Source organism: Ambystoma mexicanum, chromosome 3p (genome assembly GCF_040938575.1).
Source record: "Ambystoma mexicanum isolate Mex_15411 chromosome 3p, UKY_AmexF1_1, whole genome shotgun sequence".
Taxonomy (NCBI): Eukaryota; Metazoa; Chordata; class Amphibia; order Caudata; family Ambystomatidae; genus Ambystoma; species Ambystoma mexicanum.
The window spans coordinates 674617736-674632523 of NC_090925.1; the positions used below are offsets into that span (position 1 = coordinate 674617736).

General features: G+C 43.7%; 1 protein-coding gene across 2 annotated transcripts in view; it reads left to right on the forward strand.

Moving 5' to 3' along the window:
- The window catches only part of CPLX2 (complexin 2), a 1259387-nt gene that overhangs the window by 622883 nt on the left and 621716 nt on the right, over positions 1–14788 (forward strand). For both annotated transcript variants that reach the window (XM_069651446.1, XM_069651444.1), the window contains one exon: positions 10090–10290. The gene's annotated coding sequence lies outside the window, so the exon portion shown is untranslated. The remainder of the gene's footprint in view (positions 1–10089; positions 10291–14788) is intronic.

Genomic DNA, 14788 nt, shown 5'->3' on the forward strand with positions numbered 1-14788 from the left:
GGCAATCAAGACCACAATGTTCAAAAGAAATATGTTCTTCAGTTGCAAAAAAGGGATTCATGTAACCTAAACAGTCTTTAGGGCTCAAACGGACCAGAGGGAGCGTGGGGGGTCGGGGGGCTGTTACCAGGCAATAATAATACCTTTGCAGTGTCCTGGTGGTTTGACAATGGTGAGTAAGGCTTCTTGGTTCTGTTCGGCAGTTTATTTCAGGTTTGAATGTGGCAGTTGCGGTAGTCCAGTGGGAAAGTAGATGTCGAGCAGGGGTCAAATGGAAAGATGCTGCTGTTTCGAAGCATTACTCTAGAGATATGGATCATGGCGACCACCGGGTTTGGTTCGGAGGTTGAGGTTGCAAGGCAGATGGCTAATTTCAGGATGCGCAAGGCGTGTTGTGGGATGCAGAGCTCGAAGTTCGTGGCCCGGGAAGAACATCAGGATCAGTTCAGTCATCGACTCATTAAGCTGCAAAGGGCTGGTGGGCAAAATGGCACTTCGGGTGATGCAGATGTAGCAATGCTTTTTGATGTTAGTTCTTGGTATATTATTGAGTCTTATGTAATAATGGGTTTAGAGCAACCAAGGATACTATCATATGTGCCTCAACGGCAACCCTGGGTGGTGTAATACTTGTCCGTGAAGTAATATCAGGTGGTATAATAGTCATCCATGGAATCGCTAGGGGCGTGAAATGTGCCTCTAAAGTATTCCTTGTTGGTGTGAAATGAGTTACAGGAGGAACAGCACACGAGTCTCAGCAGATACTATTAGTTGTGTGTTATGTGTCTGCAATATTCACAGGAGTAATGCCCGATGTTAGTACTTGCAATAATCACAAAGGGTTGAAGATGCCTGTGCAGTAATTCTGGTGCTGAATTATGAGTCTCAGGCTTTTGATATGCCCGAGGGGGATAACAGCCAGGTCTCGGAAACTCGGTTGGACAAGCCATCCTGAGGGGTTACAGTTGCCAACTTGACTCCTGGAAGTGGAGGAAAAATGGGATAGGGTTACGAGGGCTGGAAATCAATCCCAGGCAATCGACATCTACCAGGTAGATTGTTTTGGAGCAATACTGCTCCATCGAACCCCTCAGAGCCAAACACGATTAACACAACACTGAGCCACGAATCCTGAAGTCATTGATTTGTTGCCAGCTCATGGAACCCAGTCCGAGGCATTATGTTGATGTGCTTCTCTGCCACCCTGACCATGCAAACAGAAAATGGGCCTCATCACGAGTTTGGCGGCATTTCCAGAGGAATTACTGCCAAACGTGTTTACCATTACCCCCACTCTATCCCACAGATGTGCAGCAGGGTTAGGAGTTGCGGCACACTGGTGTTAATCCCCATTTTTGGAGTCCGTAGGCCTCCATGGAGATTTTGTTGGGTTTAGCAGTAATTCCAATGTGGTAAATCTGACGATTTGTGGATGTCCCCTGGAAGGCTTGCCCTCAGCTATATGCTGGGGAGAAATCCTCCACTTCACCTCCAATCTCGGAATTTGGCAGTGTGGGAAAGAGGTGGCAAAATTTCAGTCATTTGTTTACCCCATTTTACTGCCATTTTGTGCTGCGCCACCAAAATTGTAAAGAAGCCCACTGTCCTTGTTTGAGGACATTTAGCTGGGATGGACAACCCATGGTTCTTTCATAGTCGCCGCCTCCAAACATCAAAGCAACTATACCAATACATTTGGGCATACACTCAACGCCTTCAACACAGCAGAGGTCCTTCTCCTTCACCCACCCAGACTACTGCAGGATATTCCACTCCATCCTCTTCCTCCAAAATGACTGCTCTGCCGCATCCAACACAATTCGGCGCTAGTTTCTATAGGTTACAGTAGAAATCTGAGAACACCTGCTGCAATGGTTTTAAAGAATGTCCAATGCATACCATTACATCTGAAGGAATGACTAAACTGTAACTCTGTGATTACAGTATTTTCTCTCTGCGGGCTTGGTGTGTGCATTAGTTTAGCTGTGTCAATGAATGTGTGCAATGTGTGACGTGTCACACTGACACGTAAACCTACGGTAGAGGAGTGCGTGGCGTCAGGTGTCATTGCATTTGAATATCCTTTCGCAGTTGAGACATTTGCTCTTAACTGAGCACCTCAGAATGGCATTGCGCAGCACGATGTGCATTTCGTCACAACTGTGTTGCATAACCAGAAGTGGAGCTATCCAGGATTAGACCGCATTGCATTGGCAGAGACGACTAAGCATTGGCTGTTAGACATGTGCCAGTTATCAAGTCCGGGCCTTTGTTGTAGTGCATGTTGTTTGCTATGTCCGTTGATTAGGTGTGTGGGGAGACAAACGACCCATGACCCCGTGGAATAATGGCACGAATTTAAAGCTATGAGTGACGTGCATGGTCTTTGTGTTAAACATGGGCTTAGGTATCCCCACGCTTGACTTCAGTGCATGGCACTGCTTTTACGTTATACCACGTTAATATGTATTTGAAGAGAGAACGTTTGCCATGGTCTGGCCTTGTAGCACTGTTGACTTGTCCAGAGATTGTTTTGTGCGGCCTGAGTGCATGCATGGAACAGTTCATGGTTGGAATGTGTCCCATGTGTATCACATGGGGTGGCATGTGTGAAGAACATACAAGGTGGTTTAGTCGTGTGTGTGTGCGTGCGTGCGTGCGTGCGTGCGTGCGCGCGCACGCTGGCGTGAGTGAGTGCGCGACAAAGATTTGGGGTGCAAGATAAAAAGGGGGTGTCAGTCCTCCGGCCAGATCAAGCTGAGAAAGTGTTTGAGCAACACGTCTCAAAGGTGGCCTTAGCGGGTGCCGTCCATAATGAGCACAGAGCTGACCCAATCCTTGTGCTGCGAGCATGTCCCTGCAGCTCTGCATAAAAGACATTTTTATTTATTTAAATTTATATAGCACGCAAACAGCCCTTGGGCATCGAGGCGCTGTTACATGAGATGAATTTAGTTGCATGAGGCCTTTGAGCAGCCTTTGGATTCAATAAAGCATGGATACATACATACAATATATATACTATTTTACAGGTTGGCGTTGAGAGCGTTGTATCCAAGTCGTGTGTGGTGGTCAGCTGAAGAGTAAGGTCTTGAGTGTTTTGTGGAAGGCCATGTGTGAGTTTTCGTGTGCATAATAGAATCTGGCTATGTGACTCGGGGGCATGGAGACGTGGACCATGTGCAGCAGTAACTGTGTGCGAGGATATTGCAGGTGTTTATTAATTGTACTAACGATGGATTGTCCGATGGGAGTGGAGATAGCCTAGAGGGCACTTTATTTTGCATTGCTATGCAGACGTCCGCTCATGTAAGGATGGGTCAGCTGTTGATTGGCATAAGGTGTTGAGGGGGTGTGTGATTAACGAGAGATCGAAGTGGGCAGGAACTGAAGAGTCTGACGTTCCCCTACTTTTTGGTAAATTCCACCATCATTACTTTACAATTGTTCACCGGAAGCCCCATTCATGGGTGGCATGCTGACGGCACTTTTGTTTTTTTGTGATTTTATGCTAAGACTCAACTATGCTCTGCACACCCCCAGTCACACTGCTCAGCCTACACTTCTTCAACAAAATCTTTTGTGAGTGCCCTGTACAACCCCAGACACGCTGTTATTGCTGCTTACTATCAGCAGAGCTTCTAAGTGCGTTGTTGTGAATAGTTCGAAAGGGGGCGGCAGAGGAAGAAAGGTTGGCCACGCCAGTGCTCCTGGGGAGGAAGAGAGACCCACCTAGAGCTGCAGAGCTGGCCCTGGGGAGCTGTGCAGGATGCTACCAGATGAACAAAGCCTGCCTTCTACTTTGCTGCCCATGCACAGCCTCTGTGCCCAGCTGGGGATTCCATGCGTTTGCCACTCTGTGCACTTCATCCCAGACACACAAATTACCAAGGGAGCGCTTCAGACATTTGTGACCCCTAAAAAGGCATGCACATTCTAACTGTAGTCTGAAGGACTTAGGAGTTATGTGTCATGCACGCTGATTCCATGTAATTCAAGGGAGCGATGTGCTTCTTTGACGATGTTTTATGTAGCTTGAAAAAAGGTATATGTCATCTGTAGCGTTAATGCATGTGCAGATAGGTGGGTTAAGGAAAGAATTCGATGACGAAAGCTCAAAAGCTCTATCCTTGTTGTTACACATTTGCCAAATTTACTGGATCAATTATGACAAATAATGTGGTGCCAACGCTTACATAAAACTGTTGACAACCTTTGTAGGCAATGTTTGTCAAGCACCGAACACTCCAAGTGGACAACCACCAAGAAAAGTGTCACATTGCAAGATTCAAATTGATCACTGTTGCCAGATCCAAAGGAGAATAACTCAAGAGAGGCGAGGAACAAGACCCTATGAAGATGATGCTGGCACATGCAGTGTTGTGGCCACATCACTGGTAAGGAAAGAACAGGAACGAGGGGGCAACATCAACAGATCCCGTTCACCTGCAGCTTCTCCGGAAGAACCCTTAAGCAACTTTAAATTACCACTTTCGAAAAAGGTCTCTCCTTCTTATCCTATACCAGTTTTTCAAACTTGAAAAGGACCTACTTAATTTCTTTGTAAAAACTTAAACTTTAAAAATGTTTGAAATATTTGTGAGCTGGTCTAACCCCAACACCTATTCATGCTAATCTCTGATATCAGCAGCAAGGACAGTAAAACCCCCAGTCTCCTTCTATCCTTGGTCTCCTACCATGTTTTGGTTTCTACACAGATCTTTTTTATCTTCAGTTTAGTAGATTTGTATTAAGTTTTTAAGATATCAAGAGAGAAAACATAACATTAGATCATAATGTGGCAAGATACATTTTCGAATGCCGTATGGAATAAACTTATATAATGCAATCTATAGGCGTAAACAGCAGGAAGCATGCGGTAACAGGTTCTATCACAATTGTTCATTAAGAAGGACATCAATTAACCCAAAGCATTGACATAAGGTTAAGCCTGCAATGTGATATGATCTAACTCTATTCAACTGTGGGATGGACAGACAAACATGGGGATAAACACAGCCAACAAGACCAAACACGACACACAAGGAAGAAGTGAAGGGTTGGGAAGGTATGTTACAATGCATTTAACACTGTGAGGCTGGTGCAGGCTACTCAAGGGAACAGGAGTTCAGCCAATGTGTATAATAAATTAATAAAAATGTTAAGAGGCATGAGCAGTCATATTTTGAAAGATTATGTAATTAGTAAAGTAAATCCATTTAGCAACATATTTAGAGGTTAGCTTGAGACGGGTGGCCATACAATGTTCCAGGCTGTGAATATGAAAATATAGTTCCACCAACCCTTAACAGTCAAACTTTGCGATGATTTCCAATTTGTTGTAATTAGTTTAATTGCAATAGCTATGAAGAGGTCAAACAAAAGAGACGAAGAGTCATTAATAGCCTTACCACAGGCAATACTTCCCAATACAAAATTAATAAGCGATAACGGGAGATGTATTTTAAAGATCTTTCTAATGAGGCCCAAACATTCTACCAACAATTGTGCACATAAGGACATTTAAAGAACATATGAACATAGGACCCACAATTATTTCCACACAACCAACACAATCTATTGGAGCCATATGGAGTCTTGAGAAGTTTGATTGGAGTTATAAAGGCTCTGTGCATGTACAAAAATAGGTTTTGAGTGATGTTTGCTGCAGGAGTTATACATTTGTTTCTAGACCATAATTTGCGCCAGGTAATGTTATCAAACTTAATACCACAGTCATTTTCCCATTGGGATTCAATAGGCCATCGCATATCAGATGGTTTAACAACAACCAACATCTTATAAAAATGCTTGGCTATATTATCAGAGGTTCTGGCCAGAGTCAATATTCTAACAGGATCGGGGTTTAGTACATTATTGGTAAAGTGAACAAATGTATCCAGTCAGTAATTAACCAATTTATTATAGAAATTATATTCCATTGGACCTATATGGAAATCATTTCTAAGATTGTGAAAGGATTTCCAATAATCCCGATTCCTTTATTTAGCGAGACCTTCCGATAAAGTGGCCTACCATTAAAGGTATTGTCCTTATTATGCCATAGGTACGGTGAAAAAGCCCTAGAGGGGGCGTTAACCTTAGGGAAAAGAAAAGTTCTTAGAGCACACTTAGAGGCTTTGATAGTACCGGTGAGTTTAGAGCATGTAGAACCAAATCTATAAACCAAATCACAAGTATTAATAGGGGAAACTAGTTCCTTTTCCAAAGAGTACCAGGCAGGGAAATCTAAACTAGCACCCCAGGCCAACCAAGAGCAGGTTTGTTTGAGCATGAATGCCTGATGATAGGGCCTAAAATCTGGGCATCTGACTCCACCTTCTTCATAAGGAGCTTGAAGTTTACTCATAGCAATTCTTTCACTTTTTACTTTTCCCCAAAGAAAACCTACCAAGATTGAGTTGACAGATTTAGAAAAAGTAGAAGGAAGGGGGACCGGTAGCATTTGTAAATAGTAAAAAAAGATAGGCGAGAGCATCATTTTGATTGTTTCAAGCCGCCCCCACAGGACAGTACAAAGGTGACCAAAGTGATGTTGATTGACTAAATCTATGTAGAAGGGCATCTGAATTTAGTTGAACAGACCCACTTACTAAGGATGACAAAAGAAGTCCTAGATATTTAAATGATCTATCACACCTTTTAAAACCATAAGAGTCAATTTCATGTTTTGGGTATAAGGAGTTTACGGGGAGAATCTCAGATTTATCTTTGTTAAGTTTATACCCCGAAACCAAGGAAAAGGAGACTCATACCGCCAGTATATTTGGGAGGTGATCCTTATGATGTTTTAAGAGAATGAAAATATTGTCTCCATAGGCAGCTGTCTTGGATTCAAATTTACCACATCCTATACCCGGGATACTTGTTTCATTTCTAATACATTTAGGTAGTGTTTCAAGGGGATAAAGGACAGCCCTCCCTAGTACCCTTCCCAAGAGAGAAACATCCTGATGATTGCCCATTGATATAGATAGAGGATCAGAATATAATAGTTTAACAAGGGACACAAAACCTTCATTACACCCATGCCAACGTAAGGCCCTAAAGAGATCGTCCCAGCTGACATGATCAAAGGCCTTTTCGGCATCTAGGGCAATTGCTGCATAGCCATGTCTGTCTGTTATTTTGGCAACAAGATGTATGATATCAAATAACAATCTTGCATTGGAGGAAATATTCCTCCCTCTCACATATCCTACTTGGTCAGATTTTATTGGTTTTGGTAGAAAAGATTCAATTATGTGTGCTAACACTTTGGCGAAGATCTTGCATTCTAAATTAATTAATGAAATATGTCTATAATTCTTTGGGAGGTCAGAATGTTTTTGAGTTTTGGGGAACAGCATTAATAATGCTTCAGTGAATGATCCAGATGAGAAATGCCTGTTACTGAAACAAGAAAACAACGCCTCTAGTTTAGGGGAAATAGAATTAGAGAAGTGGTTAAAGAATTCGATGGATAAGCCATCCAGGCTGGAGCCTTGCCTGTTCATAAGTTGGAAAGTGCGTGTGTTATCTCATGGATATTGATAGGAGCATCTAGGCCTTAAAGATTGACTTTTGAAAATGATTCCCTTTTAATGTTATGGAAAAAGGAATCCAAATCTCTTGATGCAGTATTTGTTTCCGGGAAGTATAAATTAGAGTGGAATGCTTTGATTACATGCAGGATGTCATTAGATTAGGTGACAGTAACGCCATGCAAGTTTTTAAAATGTGAGATAAAGGTTTTCTCTTTTCCGGGTTTGAGATATGAAGCAAGAGCATTGCCCACTTTATTGGAGGTTTAATAGATCTTAGATTTGTATTTCAATATAGTACGAGACTCCAGTTCAGTTAGTTCCTTATTCATTTGAATTTGCAAGGATAACATCTCATGATGTACTAATTTGGGAGGGGGATAGATAGTATAGTCTCTCAGCTTTATTACACGAGTCAAATAATGTATCTAAATCTTTTTTGTATTCCTTTTTCTTTTTCCTCACATAAGCTATGTCATTTCCTCTAAAGGCTGCCTTAAAAGCATCCCAGTTATTTGGCGTTGATGTATAATGATCGTTATTATCCCGGAAAAACTGCTGCATAAAACTAGTAACTGTCTGCATCAAGTGTTTGTTTTGTAATAATATATTGTTGAATGAACATCTGGTGGGGTGTTTTTGAATATCAAGGAAATCAAATGCGGTTATAACGGGGGCGTGGTGCGAGATAATAATATTGGCAATTTGGGAGTCGATGATTGTACCTGACAAGGATTTAGCAGCAAATATATAATCAAGACTTGAGAGAGTGTAATGTAGGAGAAAATTAAAGTTATATTCAGCATCAGTAGGGTGAGAGAGCCTCGAGGTATCTATCTGGCATATTTCAGCTATATAACGGATGAATGAGTCATGGGATTTGCAATAACATGTACATCACCTGAATGACAACCTCAGGGAACGGATCAAGAACACTATTAAAATCACCACAAACAATAAGGTTTGTAAGATTAGACCGTAATATGTTTATTTGTAAGGTATCCCAAAAATCTGGACATGGGGCCGTTGGTCCATATTCATGATGGATACTACATCAGGTCCAATTTTCAGTTTTACCTAAACCCATCTTCCTTCCTTATCCATGCCCTGATCTAGTAACTTATAGGGAAGATTGTTGTTGATTAATATAGCAACCCCATTTGTTTCCCCAAGGGAACGACTAGAGATAACCTCCTGAACCCAAAATGACTTAGGTTTCAGAGATTCCGTTATGGATAAATGCAGCTCTTGAATGCAGGCTACAGAAGGATTACATTTCTTAAGCTGCACAATAATGTTATATTGCTTGATTGGGTTATTTATACCTTTTAACATTCCATGACACACAATGTAATCCCATCATGATGACTCAAGGGCAATTAATGAGGCATATAAACATCATAGAAAGATAATTAAGCAACACATGTTGAAAAAGAGCCACTTCAGAGACCTGCATCCTTGCAATTATAAAAGGTGCACCATGACGGGAAGGGTAGAACAAATGGGGTAGACACAAAAGGAAGGGTGAGGAGATTTAAAAACTTGACATAATATAATAGAGTTAAGAGGAGGATAGTGAATATAAGGAGGCTGAGTGAGTAGAGACAACGTAGGAAGAAATATGCATGTCAAGTTTGCACAAGTGGGAAGTAGAGAAAATAGCAGAGGGGTGTGTGACAGCAAGAAGGACCAAAAACAGATCCAACAGGAAGACGACTACCCAGACATCGTCCCCACCCGTGACAATGCAGATAAATAAAAAAACATGAGGTAAAGTGAAACACCTTTGAAAACTCATGGGCCAGAGTCAGCAGGATAAAGAGGCAATGATGTGTCAATCTCGTCATTCTTTAGGGATCTAATAAATGCCTTTACATCAGCCGGATTCTCGAAAACTGAAGTTCTTCCATTGATGGTGACCTTAAAAGAACATGGATGGTAAAGGCCATATCTCGCTTCTAATTGTTTTAATGCCGGCCGATAAGTGAGGAATTCCTTTCTTCGCTGGGCAGTCTGCTACGCTACATCCTGCGAGATAAATATTCTGTTGTCATGCCAAATGAGGGAGTTCTTTACTTTTTCTTTTTGGTGATAATAAGCTGCAGTTGAGTATATTCCAACAATAAAAAAGATTAGAGTATAGTCTGAGCAGATTGAGAAGATTTCACCGGGCAAATACGTTGCACCCTTTGAATGTTGAAGATAATATCTGGTGGCGTGTGAAGCAGGACTGGAAGCATTTTTTTTGCAGAAACAAAATGGCGTTGCTTACCTCAAATCCTTCAGGTAAACCTGAAATTCAAAGGTTGTTACGGCACCTTCTGTTTTCAAATTCCTCATTGTGCTTCTGTAGGTCTTTGACCAATTTATCCAGGAGAAGAACACTTGGGGAAATATCTTCTACAGAACTAACTCTGTGCTTGACCTCCCTCATTCTGTTTTCAAATGTGCTCCATTTGTCATCCAATTTCTGCATCTTATTACCTTATTACTTTTAGAAAGAAAAGTAAGCATTCATGTCCATATATATTCTTCTGTCCATTAGGTGGCATTGAAGGAACAGCAGCAGGACTTTGCTGTGTGTGACGCACACCGTTGGATCAGAAAGTGTGCAGAGCTTCTCCTCAGCACTGAAGGCCTTCCAAAGCACTGTTGTCAGTACAGAGACCGGAGGCCCTAAACCAGCAAAGAGACGCAGTCGGGAGGGCCGAAAAGCAGGACTGCACTTCATTGCCATCAACAGCAGGTAAGTTCAGGGTTTTAAATATAGGAAAGGTTTATCTAGCATTGCCGTATGAGACATTTATTGAAACATGGGCAGGAAATGTGGCACTGGGCAGGCATCCTCGTCGGCGCCAGACCACGCCCCTGCTTATATATTTCACTTACACGTTTTACTTTTTATATTACCCATACCAGGTCACACAGACTCACAGGTATTACAGCTATTTTGATAGCCAGCCACTTAGTCACACATGAGTTCTATTTTTCTAACAGCACTTATGGTTATATTACACATGTGGTCCTTAGTGTTGGCAAATGTGGCTTATTATCAGCTTGAGGAGGCCTGTAGCCAGCGACTTTGCATGTGCTTGGCCAGTGGTAGTGGAGCTCTTTCACATTGTTCACAGACACCCTGAACGATGGATTCAAGTACAGAGTGTCAGTACATCTGATGGTATGTTGATGCTCCATTGACAGTGCACTGCCGTGGACCATGTCTGCATTGATGGTCACATGCCATCATGCACCCCCTTTCTGTGATTATTGACCCGACTGTTACTGGCAGGTACTGATGGCTTGTTTGTTTGGATGGCCATGTAGCTCTTATAACCTGGGGCATGTGGATGTTTGATTACAGCATATGGTCCAGAAGCTGTATTTTCTTTGGCCTTTCCTGTAATATCCAATGCCCTCCACTTCAGAATAGCACCCAGTGGCCGTGGGGTTTATGTCCTCCAGTGCATCACCTTTTAATTCTGTATCCTTCATATTGTTACTGTCCTTGACTGACTCTATGTCCTCCCCCGTATCCCACCACAAGACAGCTCACCTTATCAAGGTCTATCATGGATGCACTCATCCACCAGTGGTGGTGGAAGCGTGTTACAGTGACAGGGAATGTGGACTGTTGCAGGTGGAGGGAGTCACAGATGAATTTGTCTCATTATGGGGAGGAGATGAAGGAGCAATCAGGTGTATACTTTGTCATGATACTTACAGGTTGGCTGATGTCTCTTTGCATACTGGAGCATGTTCTTATAGTTCCTGTGGCATGTGAGCCGCAGCACCTCCCTCTCCAAGGGGGACATGGATGTCTTCCCTCTCTTTCCATGTGCAATGGCCTTGATTGGGTCCAGGTTTGGCCTCTGCCTTCAGTTGGCCCTGGAGCTCCAAGTCCTCCCATCTTCTTTATATGTTCAGGAGTGAAGAGAAACACATTCTCAGGATTGGCCTCATCCCATATGTCCGTCCACATGGTTGCCTCCTCCAGGGCTTCTTTAGGCCCATCTAAGCATCGGTATTCGAGCCATACTGCCCTCACTATTGTAGTTACCTCTCCCATGCTGAGGTTGGGGGCTCCGTTGCCATCTGCCAATTTGCTGTCTTTATGCATGGTCATTGTCCCAATGGGTGACACGGTTGTAAGGGATATATGTCCGTGAGGCTTGGAAAGATTGATGACCACACCCTACCGTTAGTTTGGTGGAGTTTACACTGAAAGAACAAGAGGGGCATGCTGCGTCATACGTCCCACTACTTGCATTGGCGTACAATTGACACACGTGCAGCATATGCGCATGTATGTGAGAAATTCCCTTGCTGCAAGTTTGGCGTACACTCACCATATGGGTGGAATGCTTTCAGGGCGCATTTGCAGGGCGCATTTGTCATTCAGGTGATGTACATGTTATTGCAAGTTTCTGTGATGCGGAGAAGCAGAATGCATTGGAGACATGTTGCCCTTTTTTACATTGGGTTTGCTGTGTGTTGTACTGGTGTGTGGGGACAGTCATGATGGATGATGTACGTTTGCATGTTGCAATGTGGGGCAAGTGTTGACATATGTTTTTGCCTGGTGTCTGGGCAGATAAATGGTATGTGCCCCAAGTGTTGACTTGCAGCATGTTTCTGTGCCAGGTGTCTCGTGTTCTGCCACACTGCTCAGTGCATTGCGCAGATGATCTTGTATGGCTGGTGGCATGCGCACATGCCCATCTTAGGCTGTTAGCGATGCCATGTCACAGCCATGCAACGTCTCCTCCTTGATATGCATCATGGTCAGTCACCTCAGATCACTTGGGTGGGGTGCGCACTATCTGAAACGGGTGAGGAGCAGGTGTTCCCTTAATCTTGTTCACTCATCCCCCTGGGCTGCTGCTCTTGCACGGAGGCGTTGTGTGCATGGATACACACTATTGTCAGCTTGTATGTTCAGTCCACCACTAGCACCACATTGTTCAAGGTGCAGCATGACAGTTTTAGCTGACACAGCTTTTGGGGCTTGTACAACAACACAACACTGCTGCGATCTAGATAACAGACATCGGATTTCAGGATTCTGAAATCACGCTCTGTGACACACTGGGTTTGTTTGTGTGCAGAGTGTTGGTGGACTTTGAATGGGTGTTACCAGATTTCATCTTAAGGGGTATCCGGCATCATCTGCAGGATGGAAGTGGTACAGTTTTGGGTGTTTTGGATGCTATTGTATGCGCTCTGAAACACTTGTGTACGAGCGCGATATAAATAAAATATCATATCATATCATATTTCATGGAACTGTGTGTTATGGGTCTGTGTACTTGTGTATAGTTTGAATCTGCGTTTTAGTGCTGTGTCTTACAGTACAGTCTATGCTGGCCTACAATTGGATCTCTGATTATAGTATGTTAACTTGTGTGTAGTATGCAGTGTGCGCAATATACCAATCGGCAACACATGTTATAGGTTGATCCAGGATGGCTCGCCTACATGTTCACGAGTGCCAATGATGTCTGTTATGCTACAGATGATGCAGTCTATGACACCCAAACCCAGGGAAAACATGTGATGCATTAAAGTTCTGCTGTTGTCTGTTGATTTTCTACCTTAGTGTGCAACATGTAAGTGTGCTGCTGTTGACGGGCAATGATGACGCATGTGGTGTGGCTTAGGCATTCCTACTAGCTCATCGGTTGCAAAATGCTCATCACTAAACCACATTTCCTCTGGCAGGGCCCAGCAGTGAGGAAGTTCACAGCCATCCACACCTTTACACGCCCATGAGCAGGTTCCCGGTGATGTGTGGCGGCCCATAAGTCTGAACCCCGCTCATCTACCATCTGCAGGATGTTGCAAGGTGGGGAGTGGTATGTGCATAGTACTTCATACTGGGGCCTGCCAAATAAGGCAACGCGCTGCCGGTAGACACGGGCACAATGCGCCTGCGATGTTGGGTTCCTAGAGTAAGGAGCCCCAGATCTGCACGTGCTGGCAGGGCCATGGCTGTAGCTGGAGCATGCCTTGCTGCAGTTCTTTCCCAGGGCTACTCCTGCTCTTGGTAGGTGTAACTCACAACTGCTAGTAGGTGTAGTGTCTGATGGCACTAAGGCTTGCAGAATTCCGTATTGCGGTTTCGTTTAGGGTTGTGTCACATGGGTTTGTGATTTTGTATCCTCACTCCCCATTTTGCAGCGGTGACGCCATTTTTACTTGGTTTTAGGGCTGTTTAGAATCGTTCTTCTCATTTCTCCAGGCACTCTTTATCCTTATGTCTTTTTGTTATTTCAGCAAATGGAAGTGTGTGTGTGCGTTGTGTACGCTGGCGTATTGAGCACGCACTCGTGCGCTGCGCACGCACTGTTGTTGTACACCATTGTTGCACCTGCATGGCTTGCCATGTCTTGCTTCTGCTGTCTTACGCGTGCATATCCTCACTTTCTGGTTACTGGAATAAACCCCAGAATACCTACTTTAAATGATCTACTTTTTTTTATGTAGGTACGCCTCCCTTCTGCTTCATATACCAATGGGTTTACCAGCTCATAATTTACTTTACTATGAGACAGAGGTCTGATCCTTCACTTTGCCCACTCCATGCCCCCTTTCCTAAACCCACTCCTTCTCGCCTACTCATACTGTCTCCTCTTTTTATACAAAGATTGAACTAAAAATGAGTCCATTGTGAGACTGATAATTATGGCTTTACATGTGTGTGAAGCGCATCCTGACTCACCAGTAGACCGATCAATCAGAGGGTTTTATAATAACACTCCACTTGCTTTTGAGCACCTGTCTGCAAAGGCTTTTAATAAAATAAAACAGTCTGCACAAGATATAACCTTTAGTCAGGAAGCAGAGACCTCCACTTGCTCCCAGTGGAATCCTGGTCATCTCATGGCTCAATTCAGTTACAAAAAATCATCGAGTTCCTACTCGCCCTGCAGCGGTCACCAACACTATCACATGGCAGCGCGGGAGAGCAGACACTGAGCTACCTCCTCTCAACAGAGGCGCTGCTAAAGGGGGCTGAGGGGGCTATAGCCCCGGGTCTTTTGGTTGTAACCCCGGATAGAAGCCCAGGGGCTACAACCCGAAGGCTTGCTAGACCCGAATCCCGACAGTCCCGAAATTAGCGTAGCACCAGATCTTTTCCAGACCTAACAACACCCCTGCCTGTCAATTCACTCACCCCAGCCTGACCCCGCAGTATCTTTATATCAGTCATACATGAAACAATGTAAACTTCAGAGGGCCCCAAC